Genomic DNA, 14633 nt, shown 5'->3' with positions numbered 1-14633 from the left:
TGAAGCAATTGTGAATGGAAGTTCATTCATGATTTGGCTCTCTGTTTGTCTGTTACTGGTGTATAAGAATACTTGTGATTTTTGCACATTAATTTTGTATCCTGAGACTTTGCTGAAGTTGCTTATCAGCTTAAGGAGATTTTGGGCTGAGACAATGAGGTTTTCTAAATATACAATCATGTCATCTGCAAACAGGGACAATTTGACTTCTTCTTTTCCTAACTGGATACCCTTGATTTCTTTCTCTTGCCTGATTGCCCTAGCCAGAACTTCCAACACTATGTTGAATAGGAGTGGTGAGAGAGGGCATCCCTGTCTTGTGCCAGTTTTCAAAGGGAATTTTTTCCAGTTTTTGCCCATTCAGTATGATATTGGCTGTGGGTTTGTCATAAATAGCTCTTATTATTTTGAGGTACGTTCCATCAATACTGAATTTATTGAGCGTTTTTAGCATGAAGGGCTGTTCAATTTTGTCAAAAGCCTTTTCTGCATCTATTGAGATAATCATGTGGTTCTTGTCTTTAGTTCTGTTGATATGCTGGATTACGTTTATTGATTTGCGAATGTTGAACCAGCCTTGCATCCCAGGGATGAAACCCACTTGATCATGGTGGATAAGCTTTTTGATGTGCTGCTGAATCTGTTTTGCCAGTATTTTGTTGAGGATTTTTGCATCGATGTTCATCAGGGATATTGGTCTAAAATTTTCTTTTTTTGTTGTGTCTCTGCCAGGCTTTGGTATCAGGATGATGTTGGCCTCATAAAACGAGTTAGGGAGGATTCCCTCTTTTTCAATTGATTGGAATAGTTTCAGAAGGAATGGTACCAGCTCCTCCTTGTACCTCTGGTAGAATTCAGCTGGGAATCCATCTGGTCCTGGGCTTTTTTTGGTTGGTAGGCTATTAATTATTGCCTCAATTTCAGAGCCTGCTATTGGTCTATTCAGGGATTCAAATTCTTCCTGGTTTAGTCTTGGAAGAGTGTGAGTGTCCAGGAAATTATCCATTTCTTCTAGATTTTCTAGTTGATTTGCGTAGAGGTGTTTATAGTATTCTCTGATGGTAGTTTGTATTTCTGTGGGGTCGGTGGTGATATCCCCTTTATCATTTTGAATTGCATCTATTTGATTCTTCTCTCTTTTCTTCTTTATTAGTCTTGCTAGCGGTCTGTCAATTTTGTTGACTTTTTCAAAAAACCAACTCCTGGATTCATTGATTTTTTGGAGGGTTTTTTGTGTCTCTATCTCCTTCAGTTCTGCTCTGATCTTAGTTATTTCTTGCCTTCTGCTAGCTTTTGAATGTGTTTGCTCTTGCTTCTCCAGTTCTTTTAATTGTGATGTTAGAGTGTCAATTTTAGATCTTTCCAGCTTTCTCTTGTGGGCATTTAGTGCTATAAACTTCCCTCTACACACTGCTTTAAATGTGTCCCAGAGATTCTGGTATGTTGTATCTTTGTTCTCATTGGTTTCAAAGAACATCTTTATTTCTGCCTTCATTTCGTTATGTACCCAGTAGTCATTCAGGAGCAGGTTGTTCAGTTTCCATGTAGTTGAGCGGTTTTGATTGAGTTTCTTAGTCCTGAGTTCTAGTTTGATTGCACTGTGGTCTGAGAGACAGTTTGTTATAATTTCTGTTCTTTTACATTTGCTAAGGAGTGCTTTACTTCCAATTATGTGGTCAATTTTGGAATAAGTGCGATGTGGTGCTGAGAAGAATGTATATTCTGTTGATTTGGGGTGGAGCATTCTATAGATGTCTATTAGGTCCGCTTGGTGCAGAGATGAGTTCAATTCCTGGATATCCTTGTTAACTTTCTGTCTCGTTGATCTGTCTAATGTTGACAGTGGAGTGTTGAAGTCTCCCATTATTATTGTATGGGAGTCTAAGTCTCTTTGTAAGTCTCTAAGGACTTGCTTTATGAATTTGGGTGCTCCTGTATTGGGTGCATATATATTTAGGATAGTTAGCTCTTCCTGTTGAATTGATCCCTTTACCATAATGTAATGGCCTTCTTTGTCTCTTTTGATCTTTGATGGTTTAAAGTCTATTTTATCAGAGACTAGGATTGCAACCCCTGCTTTTTTTTTTGTTCTCCATTTGCTTGGTAGATCTTCCTCCATCCCTTTATTTTGAGCCTATGTATGTCTCTGCATGTGAGATGGGTCTCCTGAATACAGCAGACTGATGGGTCTTGACTCTTAACCAGTTTGCCAGTCTGTGTCTTTTAATTGGGGCATTTAGTCCATTAACATTTAAGGTTAATATTGTTATGTGTGAACTTGATCCTGCCATTATGATATTAACTGGTTATTTTGCTCGTTAGTTGATGCAGTTTCTTCCTAGCCTCGATGGTCTTTACATTTTGGCATGTTTTTGCAATGGCTGGTACCGGTTGTTCCTTTCCATGTTTAGGGCTTCCTTCAGGGTCTCTTGTAAGACAGGCCTGATGGTGACAAAATCTCTAAGCATTTGCTTATCTGTAAAGGATTTTATTTCTCCTTCACTGATGAAACTTAGTTTGGCTGGATATGAAATTCTGGGCTTAAAATTCTTTTCGTTAAGAACTTTGAATATTGGCCCCCACTCTCTTCTGGCTTGTAGAGTTTCTGCCGAGAGTTCTGCTGTTAGTCTGATGGGCTTCCCTTTGTGTGTGACCCGACCTTTCTCTCTGGCTGCCCTTAAGATTTTTTCCTTCATTTCAACTTTGGTGAATCTGGCAATTATGTGTCTTGGAGTTGCTCTTCTCGAGGAGTATCTTTGTGGTGTTCTCTGTATTTCCTGAATTTGAATGTTGGCCTGCCCTACTAGGTTGGGGAAGTTCTCCTGGATGATATCCTGAAGAGTGTTTTCCAACTTGGTTCCATTTTCCCCCTCACTTTCAGGCACCCCAATCAGACGTAGATTTGGTCTTTTTACATAATCTCATACTTCTTGCAGGCTTTGTTCATTTCTTTTTCTTCTTTTTTCTTTTGGTTTCTCTTCTCGCTTCATTTCATTCATTTGATCCTCAATCGCTGATACTTTTTCTTCCAGCTGATCAAGTCAGTTACTGAAGCTTGTGGATTTGTCACGTATTTCTTGTGTCATGGTTTTCATCTCTGTCAATTCATTTATGACCTTCTCTGCATTAATTATTCTAGCTATCAATTCTTCCACTCTTTTTTCAATATTTTTAGTTTCTTTGTGCTGGGTACGTAATTCCTCCTTTAGCTCTGAGAAGTTTGATGGACTGAAGCCTTCTTCTCTCATCTCGTCAAAGTCATTCTCTGACCAGCTTTGATCCGTTGCTGGCGATGAGCTGCGCTCCTTTGCAGGGGGAGATGCGCTCTTATTTTTTGAATTTCCAGCTTTTCTGCCCTGCTTCTTCCCCGTCTTTGTGGTTTTATCTGCTTCTGGTCTTTGATGATGGTGACGTACTGATGGGGTTTTGGTATAGGTGCTCTTCCTGTTTGATAGTTTTCCTTCTAATAGTCAGGACTCTCAGCTGTAGGTCTGTTGGAGATTGCGTGAGGTCCACTCCAGACCCTGTTTGCCTGGGTATCAGCAGCAGAGGTTGCAGAAGATAGAATATTGCTGAACAGCGAGTGTACCTGTCTGATTCTTACTTTGGAAGCTTCCTCTCAGGGGTGTACTCCACCCTGCGAGGTGTGGGGTGTCAGACTGCCCCTAGTGGGGGATGTCTCCCAGTTAAGCTACTCAGGGCTCAGGGACCCACTTGAGCAGGCAGTCTGTCCCTTCTCAGATCTCAACCTCCGTGTTGGGAGATCCACTGGTCTCTTCAAAGCTGTCAGACAGAGTCGTTTGGGTCTGCACAGGCCTCTGCTGCTTCCCCTGTTGTTTTTTCAGCTGTGCCCTGTCCCCAGAGGTGGAGTCTACAGAGACTGGCAGGTTTCCTTGAGCTGCTGTGAGCTCCACCCAGTTCCAGCTTCCCAGCAGCTTTGTTTACCTACTTAAGCCTCAGCAATGGCGGGCGCCCCTCCCCCAGCCTCGCTGCTGCCTTGTGGTTAGATTGCAGACTGCTGTGCTAGCAATGAGGGAGGCTCCGTGGCCGTGGGACCCTCCCGGCCAGGTGTGGGTATAGTCTCCTGGTGTGCCCGTTTCCTTAAAGCGCAGTGTTGGGGTGGGAATTACCCCATTTTCCAGGTGTTGTGTGTCTCAGTTCGCCTGGCTAGGAAAAGGTATTCCCTTCCCCCTTGCGCTTCCCAGGTGAGGCAATGCCTCGCCCTGCTTCAGCTCTCGCTGGTCGGGCTGCAGCAGCTGACCAGCACGATTGTCCCGCACTCCTCAGTGAGATGACCCCAGTACCTCCGTTGAAAATGCAGAAATCACTGGTCTTCTGTGTCGCTCGCGCCAGGAGTTGGAGACTGGAGCTGTTCCTATTCGGCCATCTTGCTCCGCATCCTCTTTTCTAATGTAAGCATTTAGTGTCCTAAATTTCCCTCTCACCACTCTTTAACCTGCGTCCCACAAATTTTGATGTGTTTTCATTTTCACTCAGTTCAATATATGTTTTGATTCCTCTTGAGACTTCTCTGTGACTCAGGGATTATTTAGAAGTGTGTTTTTTAGTTTCCTAGTTTTTGGAGATTTTCTTTTGATCTTTCTGATTGATTTCTAGCTCGATTCCACAGGGGTTGGGGAACACACTTGGCATGATTTCAATTCCTTTAAATTTGTTCAGGTTTGTTTTATGGCCCAGGATATGGTATATGATTATGAAAGGAAAATAAAAACCCAGGACCCCAATTCATGAGGCCAAAAGAAAAAAATTAAACTGAGAGCCGAATCATGCAAGAAGCTGCCTTTCATTGTGTTCCTAAGCAGACAGCTACAGATAACAGGTTAAATTATCTCCAAAGCTAGCTACTCCGTGTTCCCCTTATCTTAATGATTTACTGAGCATGAGACAAATACATAATTGACTCTTTCCCTACTTGCTTCTTTTCTCTTGTGACATGTGAATGACTATTCCTCTTCAGCCCACTTTTCCCCTTTAAATACTGACGTCCTTAAATTCATCTTTAGAGACAGGCACAGACCACAGACTGTTTCTGTGATTCTGAGTTTACTTCTTCTGGGCATGTCCTTAACCTTGGCAAAATAAACTTCTAAATTGATCGAGGCCTGTCTCAGAAACTTTTTGGTTTACATGATCTTGGTACACAAGCCATAGGTGCTTGAAAAGAATAATATGTCTTCTGTTTTTGTTGGGTGCAGTGTTTTATAGATGTTGATTAGATACTGTTGACTGATGGTGGTGTTGAATTCTTCTATATCCTTGCTGATGTTCAGTTTAGTTCTATCAACTGTTGAGAGAATAGTGTTGAAGTCTTCAGCTGTAATTGTGTATTTGTTTATTTTTATCTTTCAGTTCTGTTTCTTATATTAATAAACTTTATTTTTAGAACAGTTTTAGACTTAAAGAAGCGAGAAGATAGTCTCCCATCCCCCCAATTTCCCTTATTATGAACATTTTACATTAGTATGATACATTTGTCATAATTCATGAACCAATATTGATACCTTATTAACTAAACTCCATCATTTATGCAGCTTTCCTTATATTTTCCCTAATGTCCTTTTTCTCTCCTAGAATACCACATTATATTTAGTTGTCATGTCTCCTTAGGTTCTGTGGTATAATAGGAAATATATGCAGTATTTTGTCTTTGTTGCTGGTTCCTGTCACAGAGCTCCTAACACCCTTGGAATTTTCTGAATGATTGCAGTGTCCTGTGTTATTCATAATGAGCCCCTTTTGATCATATCTGAGTTAATGCTAATGAGGTGATTTAGGGTTGATCCCCGAGATAACCTCAGAATGGGGACAGTCACCAGAAAGATCAAGTAATTAGAGGATTAGAGGGTTGGAATTTTTATCCCCACCCACCAATTTTTGGGACACAGGATGGCTCTATTACAACTCTTGGGTTGGGCATGGTGGCTCGCATCTGTAATCCCAGCACTTTGGCAGGCTCAGGTTGGAGGACTGCTTGAATCCAGGAGTTTGAGACCAGCCTGGGCAATATAGCAAGACCCCCATGTCTACAAAACGCAGAAAAAAATTAGCTGGGCTTAGTGGTGTGTGCCTGTAGTCCCAGCTACCCAGGAGGCTGAAGCTGAGGTGGGAGGATCACCTGAGCCTGGTGGTCGAGGATGCAGTGAGCCATGTTTGTGCCATTATACTCCAGCCTGGGTGACGGAGTTAGACCCTGGTCTCAAAACAAAAACCAAAAAACCCCCTCTTGAACAACAAGCTCTGATGAGCTTCTGGGTTGCTGAACATGTGGAGGTGCTGGGAGGGTGGCACACCCAGAGGAGGCATGGAAGCTCCACGTCCATCCACACCTTGCCCTGTCCATCCATCTGTATCCTTTATAATAAACTGGTAAACTTAAGTAAAGTGTTTCCCTGAGTCCTGTGTGCCATTTTAAGAAATTATTGAGGCCGGATGCGGTGGCTCACATCTGTAATCCCAGCACTTTGGGAGGCTGAAGTGGGTGGATCACCTGAGGTCAGGAGTTCAAGACCAGCCTGGTCAACATGGTGAAACTCTGTCTCTACTAAAAATACAAAAATTAGTTGGGTGTGGTGGCGCATGCCTGTAGTCTCAGCTACTCTGAAGGCTGAGTCAGGAGAATTGCTTGAGCCTGGGAGGCAGAGGTTGCAGTGAGCCGAGATTGTACCACTGCGTTCTCGCCTGGGCGACAGAGTGAGATTCCATCTCAAAAAAAAAAAAAAAAAGTATTGAACCTGAGGTGCTAGGTCATGGGAACCCTGATTTATAGCTGGTCAGTCAGTTATAAGTTGTTTCTACAACCGGTCTCTACCTGGGACTTGTGATTGGCGTCTGAAGTGGAGGCATCTTGCGGGACTGAGCCCTTGATCTGTGGGATCTGACACCATCTCAGCCAGGTAGTGCCAGAGTGGAGCTGAATTAGACACCAGTTGGTGTCTGCTGAAGAACTACTTGATGTAGAGGGAAGCCCACCACATCTGATCACAGAAGTGTTCTGTGTTGAATGTGAGTAGATAGAAAAAACAGTTTTTGTTTCTCTTGGCTATGACGTTTTCTTAGGCTTTCCTTGTTTTTGATGACCTTGAAATTTTTGAGGAGTAGTAGTCAGGTATACTATAGGATCTCCCTCTATTGGATATTTTTTCTGATTTTTTTTTTTTTGAGACGGAGTTTCACTCTTGTTGCCCAGGCTGGAGTGCAATGGCGTGATCTCGGCTCCTTGCAACCTCTGCCTCCCAGGTTCAAGCCTCCCAGGTTCAAGCCCCCCAAATAGCTGGGATTACAGGCATGTGCCACCATGCCTGGCTAATTTTGTATTTTTAGTAGAGATGAGGTTTCACCACGTTGGCCAAGCTGTTTTTGAACTCCTGACATCAGGTGATTCTCTCACCTTGGCCTCCCAAAGTACTGGGATTACAGGTGTGAGCCACTGCGCCCCACCTTTTCTATGTTTTTCTCACAATTAGGCTTGGGTAATGAGGTTTTTTGGAAGGAAGGTCACAGAGGTAAAGTACCATTTTCATCTTATATCAAGGGTATATACTGTTGATGTGATTCATGACTCTTGATGTTGAACTTGATCAACTGGCTAAAGTAGTGTTTATCAGGTTTCTCCCCTGTAAAGTTATTCTTTTTTCCTTCCTTTCCATACTATACTCAGTGGATACTTATATACTTATATGGAGTATGGTCACACAACGAACCTCTGCCTCCCAGCTTCAAGCGATTCTCCTGCTTCAGCCTCCTGAGTAGCTGGGATTACAGGTGTGTGCCGCCACACCTGGCTAATTTTTGTATTTTTAGTAGAGATAAGGTTTCGCCATGTTGGCCAGGTTGGTCTTAAACTGCTGACCTCAAGTGATCTGTCTGCCTCGTCCTCTCAAAGTGCTAGGATTATAGGCCTAGCCTTAAAGTTTCTTTTCTTCCCCTGAGGAATGTTTTTAAGCCTATTTGCGTCAGTAAATATTAATTTTTTAAAATTTGCATTTTCCAGCAATTATACTGTTGCCTTTCATTTAATAAATACTTTTTGTATCCCTATTATAGATGTGAACTCCTCAGGGATATGACACAACCTGCAATCAGTGTGAGCCACATAAGACACGTGGTGACACTCTCAAATTACCCTGGGAAGAGGTTTACCTATTTACATGCCCACCGCTAGGGTATGAGAGCACTGGTATCTGTACAACTTGGCCATTCCTCAGTGTAATAAAAAAACGTTGTTTTTTGGCCAGGTGTGATGGCTCACACCTGTAATCCAAGCACTTTGGGAGGCCAGGGCAGGTGGATCATGAGGTCAGGAGTTCGAGACCAGCCTGACCAACATGGTGAAACCCCGTCTTTACTAAAAATACAAAAATTAGCTGAGTGTGGTGCCGCACACCTGTAGTCCCAGCTACTCAGGAGGCTGAGGCAGGAGAATCACTTGAACCTGGGAGGCGGAGGTTGCAGTGAGCCGAGATCATGCCACTGCACTCCAGCCTGGGTGACAGAGTGAGATTCCTTTAAAAAAAAAAAAAAAAAAGAAAATTGTTGTTTTTGGCCGGGCATGGTGGCTCACACCTGTAATCCCAGCACTTTGGGAGGCCAAGACGGGTGGATCACCTGACATCAGGAGTTTGAGACCAGCCTGACCAACATGGTGAAATCCTGTCTCTACTAAAAATACAAAAATTAGCCGGGTATGGTGGGATGTGCCTGTAGTTCCAGCTACTTGGGAGGCTAAGACAGGAGAACTGCTTGAACCTGGGAGGCAGAAGTTGCAGTGAGCCCAGATTGAACCACTGCACTCCAGCCTGGGTGACAGAGTGAGACTCCGCCTCAAAAAAAAAAAAAAAAAAAAAAAAAATCATTTCTTTGGTCACCAGCTAGGTGGAACAGGATGTCTCATTTTTGTTTTAAATTGCATTTCCCAACTAGTATTTTTTTTCTGATGATTATTAGCCATTTGGTTTTTTTCTCTCCCTTGTGCATTGCCTGTTTTCTCCTTTTGCCCATATTTTTGTGTTGTCGTTTTCTTAGTGATTTGTAGGTATTAAAAAAAATATTAAGGATAGTGATCTTTTTGTCTGTTATATGAATTGCAAAGTTTCCCCCAGTCAGCTGCTTTGTTTATGGGGTCTTTTGATATACAGAAGTTTTAAATTCTGAAATGAACAAATTAACCAATCTTTTCCTTTATGGTTTGTGCTTATTGTTTCCTGTTTAAGAATATGCATTTATATACCAAGTAATAAAGACATTATTCTACATTTTTACGTAGTTCTTACAGCTTTATTTTATACATAGTATCTGCACATTTTGAGGGTCATATTTCTTTACTTTCAATAAACCTATTGTTTCTTTACCCCATTTCTTATTTCATTAACTATGGCTATTGGTACAGTGTTGAGTAAGAGTGAAATGAGATCATAGCCCATTCATGACTTTCATGGGAATGCTTCTAAGGCCTCTAATAAGTATGCTGTTTGCTCTAGCGTACTTTTTTAGAAGAAAGATTCATGCATGTTTGAGAATATCTGCATCTTGCCTTTCTTCCTGAATAACCGTATTTAGTTAAGAAAATCATCGTCTTTCCTTATAGCCTTCTCTACTTTTCAAAGCATGTGTACAACAGCATCTCATTCGATTCTCACACAAAAAAAGTGAAAACCCAGGGCTTGTCAGGGCAGGGTCCTGATCCAGGTCACGGGAGAGGGTGGCCCAATCTGCATTGTGTTAGCTCAGAGATAGAGCTAGATTGCTATTGTCACTCATGGAAGGTAGATGGCAAAAGTGACCTCAGTGCATCTCTCCTCCCTGTGACTGCCTGCTTCTCCATGTGACTTTGTATCTGCTCGCACTAAAGAGATTGTGGGATTGCTATAGACTGGGTTGCATTCCCTACAACCCCTGACCAATTCACTGAAGTCCTAACTCCCAGTACCTCAGAATGTGACTGTATTTGAGATAGGGTCTTTAAAGAGGGAATTAAGTGAAAATGAGGTTATTAGGGTGGGTCCTAATTCAATGTGACTGGTGCCTTTATAAGAAGAGGAGATTAAGACACAGACCCATACAGAGGGAAAGCCATGTGAGACACATGGAGAAGATGGCTACTTACAAGCCAAGGAGAGAGACCTCAGGAGAAACCAACCCTGCTGACTCTTTGATCCTGGACTTCCTGCCTCTAGAATTGTGAAAAAATAAATCTCTGTTGTTTAACCACCCAGTCTGTGATACCGTGTTGTGGCAGCCCTAGCAAACTAACCCAGAGCTGGAGTCTATTCCCTGACTTCTTGAATCTGGGGATGGTTATGTGACTTGCTGAAGTCAAGAAGGAAGCAGAAGTGATGTGCATGCCTGTAGGCCTTGCCTGTTCAACTGTGCTCTTGCACTTCTGTCATCAACATGACAACACGTTTGGGTTAGGCTGCTGGAGCATGAGAGGCACATGGAGCAGAGCTGATTCACTCCAGTCATACCAGTCTTCGTATCCAAGGCCAGTCTACATCCGCAAGCAGCCAGCCAGCCCTTAGATGTGTAGGTGAGCCCAGCCAAGATCAGCAGAGCTGCCTAACCAAGCCTAGATGACCCCAGATATGTGAGCAGTATATGTTATTTTTACCTGACACTGAGATTTTGTGGTTGGTGGTTATGCAGCATCATTGTGGTAACAGAAGGGAGTTGCACTTCCCTGTGCCTGCCTGGCCAGCCTCAGAGGATGTGAAACAGGTATGGGGGCCTAGGCTGAGGTTGCAGGGACCCAGCTGCTGACTAAAAGGTTGAGTCGAAGGAGTGGTTGAAGAAGGTGGATCCTAGAGTGAAAGCCAAGGGGCCCAGGCCCAGAGAAGTATGTAGACTGAAGAGAAGAGGTTCAGGGCCAGGTGCGGTGGCTTACACCTGTAATCCCAGCACTTTGGGAGGCCGAGGCAGGTGGATCACCTGAGGTTGGGAGTTCGAGACCAGCCTGGCCAACAAAGTGAAACACTGTCACTACTAAAAATACAACAAAATAGCTGGGTGTGGTGGCATGCGCCTGTAGTCCCAGCTACTCAGGAGGCTGAGGAAGGAGAATCACTTGAACCCAGGAGATGGAGGTTGCAGTGAGCCGAGATCGTGCCTCTGCATTCCAGCCTAGGCAACAGAACGAGACTCCGTGTCAACAAACAAACAAACAAACAAACAGATTTAGAGACTCAGAAATGTGATGTCCAGACTGCCTGCCAGTAGTGTATCCACCCTCAGAATGTGAATCCTTCCCTCCCAGTTATACCTTGCTTGTCTACATGGGGAAGTTATCCCAGATATTATAGCAACTGTCCCTGCCTGCGGTCCACCTTAATTTAGGAACCCTTGCTTGCTGAAAGGAGGCCAACACTCATCAGTTGTAGACTCCAGGTCCCTTAGGATATTCCTGGGCTGGTCATGAGTTGCACCCTGAGGTCTCCTGGTTGGTGGCTAGAGAAGGGTAGAAGGCAATTCTGCCAGAAGAACCAGTCCTCTTGTGATGCATTGGAAAATTTTTAGCAAATATTCAGTCACTTTCCTCTCCTTGGAGCAGAGTATATTTTCCTGCCCCATTGGCTTTGGGCTTGGCCATATGACTTGCTTTGGCCAGTGAAATGTGGATAGATATGATGTGTTAGGAACAGAAGCTTTAAAGCTTCACGTATTTGTCATTAGTCATGGGAAGAATGTGCCCCAGACAAGGAGAATACAGAGAAAAGGAGAATGGATTTGAGCCATAAAAGCCTAGAACCAAACCTAGAATTTGCAGACAGACACCTAAGCAAGAAAAATAAATGCTTGCTATTGTAACCTGTGAATTAAGGGGTGACTTGTTTTGTAGCATTACTGTGGCTATAGCTGACTAATACACCTTTCTTTGAGGGGAGTCATCCAGGCCAAGAGGGAGCTTTCTGGGCACTGGTGATGGAGTGAGCAATGGATACACAGAATGGGAAGCTACGCTTATTGTGACTCAGGTCCAGCAAAGGGGTCTGGCAGGAGTAGGTCAAGGGCTTCAGGGCCCTGGGGAGGATGCATTTCATGACTTGATTCTAGCCCAAGGGGCTGTAGGGAATAGAAGCCAGTGGGCATTCTTTTAGTTCTAATCTATGAGATTGAGGAAAGATCTTCTGTCCCCACTGCCCAATTCTTGGCTGATGAGGAAGAACTTTATTCTAAATATTCAGAGCTAGCTGGGCGCAGTAGCACGCACCTGTAGTCTCAGCTACTCAGGAGGCTGAAACAAGAGGATTGCTTGAACCCAGGAGTCCAGGCTGGCAACATAGTAAGACATAGTCTCTAAAAAATAGATAAATAAAAAAATTAAAAATAATTCAAAGCTGCTGGCTACTTCTCTTCCATCAGATTAAGATCTGAAAAGCTGTGGTGTCTTACCCCGCTCTCAAGATCCCTTTTGATTCCCAACCCACAAACTGGTACAGTCCAGTGGGAATGAAATCTTCACTGGATGTAGAAAGTTCTTGAAAGGGGCTGAGCTTGGTGGCTCACACCTGCAATCCCAGCACTTTGGGAGGCTGAGGTGAGAGGATCACTTGAGGCCAGGAGTTCAAGACCAGCCTGGGGAACATAGTAAGGCCCTGTCTCTACAAAAATTTAAAAATGAGCAGGGCATGGTGGCATGCACCTGTAGTCCCAGCTACTGGGGAGCCTGAGGTGGGAGAATCACTTGAGCCCAGGAGTTCAAGGCTGCTGTGAGCTATGATCACACCACTGCACTCTAGCTTGGGCAACAGAGCAAGACCCTGTCTCCCACAAACAAATAAACAAACAACAAAAAAGAAAGTTCCTGAAGGGGATCAGGAGAATGGAGGATCATAACTCTGTCCTCAGCTACTCAGAAAGCAATGTGTGGGCAACAGGACAGTGGCTGGAGGTTTGATGATTGGACAGACTCTTCTTGGAGTTAAGAGTGGGTTATATACAGTGGAGAGGGCTGAGCCTTTTCCTTCCCCACCTCTGGCCAGGGGTGACTTTGATGCACAGGGTAACACTCTGGCAAGGGCTCTGAGTCTTTTAATTCAGCTTCCTCAGCTCTGGAGTCCTAACTGTTGGCAGATGGCTGGCTGATATCCTCATATTTTTAGACCTGTTTTGAATTTTTATCTTCTTTTTAGCTCTTCATTGGTATTTTAAGGGGAGGGGTCTTATAAAGGACTTAAATACCAAGATGAGTTGGTAGTATCTGTCTTTGATTTAAAAAAAAAAATCGACCAGGTGTGGTGGCTCACGCCTGTAATCCCAGCACTTTGGGAGGCTGAGGCGGGTGTATCATCTGAGGTTAGGAGTTCAAGACCAGCCTGACCAACATGTAGAAACCCTGTTCCTACTAAAAATACAAAAAAAAAAAAAAAATTAGCCACGCTTGGTGGCAGGCGCCTGTAATCCCAGCTACTTGGGAGGCTAAGGCAGGAGAATCACCTGAACCTGGGAGGCAGAGGTTGTGGTGAGCCGAGATCATGCCATTGCACTCCAGCCTGGGTAACAAGAGCGAAACTCCGTCTCAAAAAAAAAAAAAAAAAAAATTTCCCGAAGGCTCCTAATAAGGCAGGCAGTTCTAGAGGGTAGCTTGGGAAGGGTGTGCTAAGCATGGGTTGAGCGCATGGGAATGCTAGCTTAGCTCCAAAATCTTCATCTCCAGAATCTCTCTGGAATGCTAGCTTAGCTCCAAAATCTTCATCTCCAGAATCTCTCTGCCTGTGCTCTTCACTCCCACCCCAATTCCTCTGGCAAAGCCACCATCATCTCTTGCCTGGACGGTTGCAGCTGCCACAGTAACTGGCATCCTTGCTAATTTTTGACTATGCCAGTTACCCTTTTATGGCAGGACTTTTGCACTTGCTGTCTCCTCTGCCTTAGATGCTGTCCTCAGGGATCTGCATGGCTCACTCCCTTACCATCTTCACACATCACCTAGCTGAGAACTTCCCTGAGTGTTGGATCTGAAAGCACAATTTCCCCATCCCCAACATTTCCTGTTATATTTGCTTATCACCTTCTAACCTACCATATATGTTATTTATTACCTATCACCCTGTCCTAGAACAAGAACTCCATGGTGGCAGGTTTCTTTTCTTTTGCACACTGATGTATCCCCATCTACTGCGCATATAGTAGGTATGCAGTAAATACTACCAAATACATGCATTTGATGACCTCACCTGGCCATTCGTTGATGGTTGGAGAGTACTGGCTGGTTGAAGGGTGTCAGAGGGCCCCTATGCCCCACCTGTGAAGGTGCAGTTCATAGCTGGAGTCAGGGGGACAGCGACTACCTAACCTATATGAAGCCCATGCATTCGGCATTCGTAGGCTTGTCCACTAGGGTGACTGTAAGATGCTCCCTAAGAGCTTGGAAAGAAAAGTTCTTAAGATTGTCTTGTCTTCTGAGAGTTCTACTCTGAAATGGACCCACAATGGAGGAGATTAGAGACAAGCAATGTGAACTTAAAGGCACAGAGCAAAATGAAAGGCTATGAATGAAGTGTGAGTCAGATGAGAGGATGGAGAGGGATATATTGGAAACAGAGGCAGAATGCACCAGGAGGTGGAACCCCGGCCCAGGGACCAAGTCCTGTGCTTGGTGCACTAAATAAATAACTGTT

The 14633-nt window shown here is 43.9% G+C and overlaps 1 pseudogene across 1 annotated transcript in view; it reads right to left on the bottom strand.

The window, feature by feature from the left end:
• LOC111546505 overlaps window positions 1-14633 on the bottom strand; it is a 28576-nt pseudogene that overhangs the window by 7269 nt on the left and 6674 nt on the right. Inside the window, exon 2 of the transcript XR_004228637.1 lies at window positions 14190-14257. The product of XR_004228637.1 is annotated as a 60S acidic ribosomal protein P2 pseudogene (transcript). The remainder of the gene's footprint in view (window positions 1-14189; window positions 14258-14633) is intronic.

This window comes from Piliocolobus tephrosceles, chromosome 20, assembly GCF_002776525.5.
Source record: "Piliocolobus tephrosceles isolate RC106 chromosome 20, ASM277652v3, whole genome shotgun sequence".
Classification (NCBI taxonomy): Eukaryota; Metazoa; Chordata; class Mammalia; order Primates; family Cercopithecidae; genus Piliocolobus; species Piliocolobus tephrosceles.
This window is presented reverse-complemented; position numbering and strand designations above follow the sequence as displayed.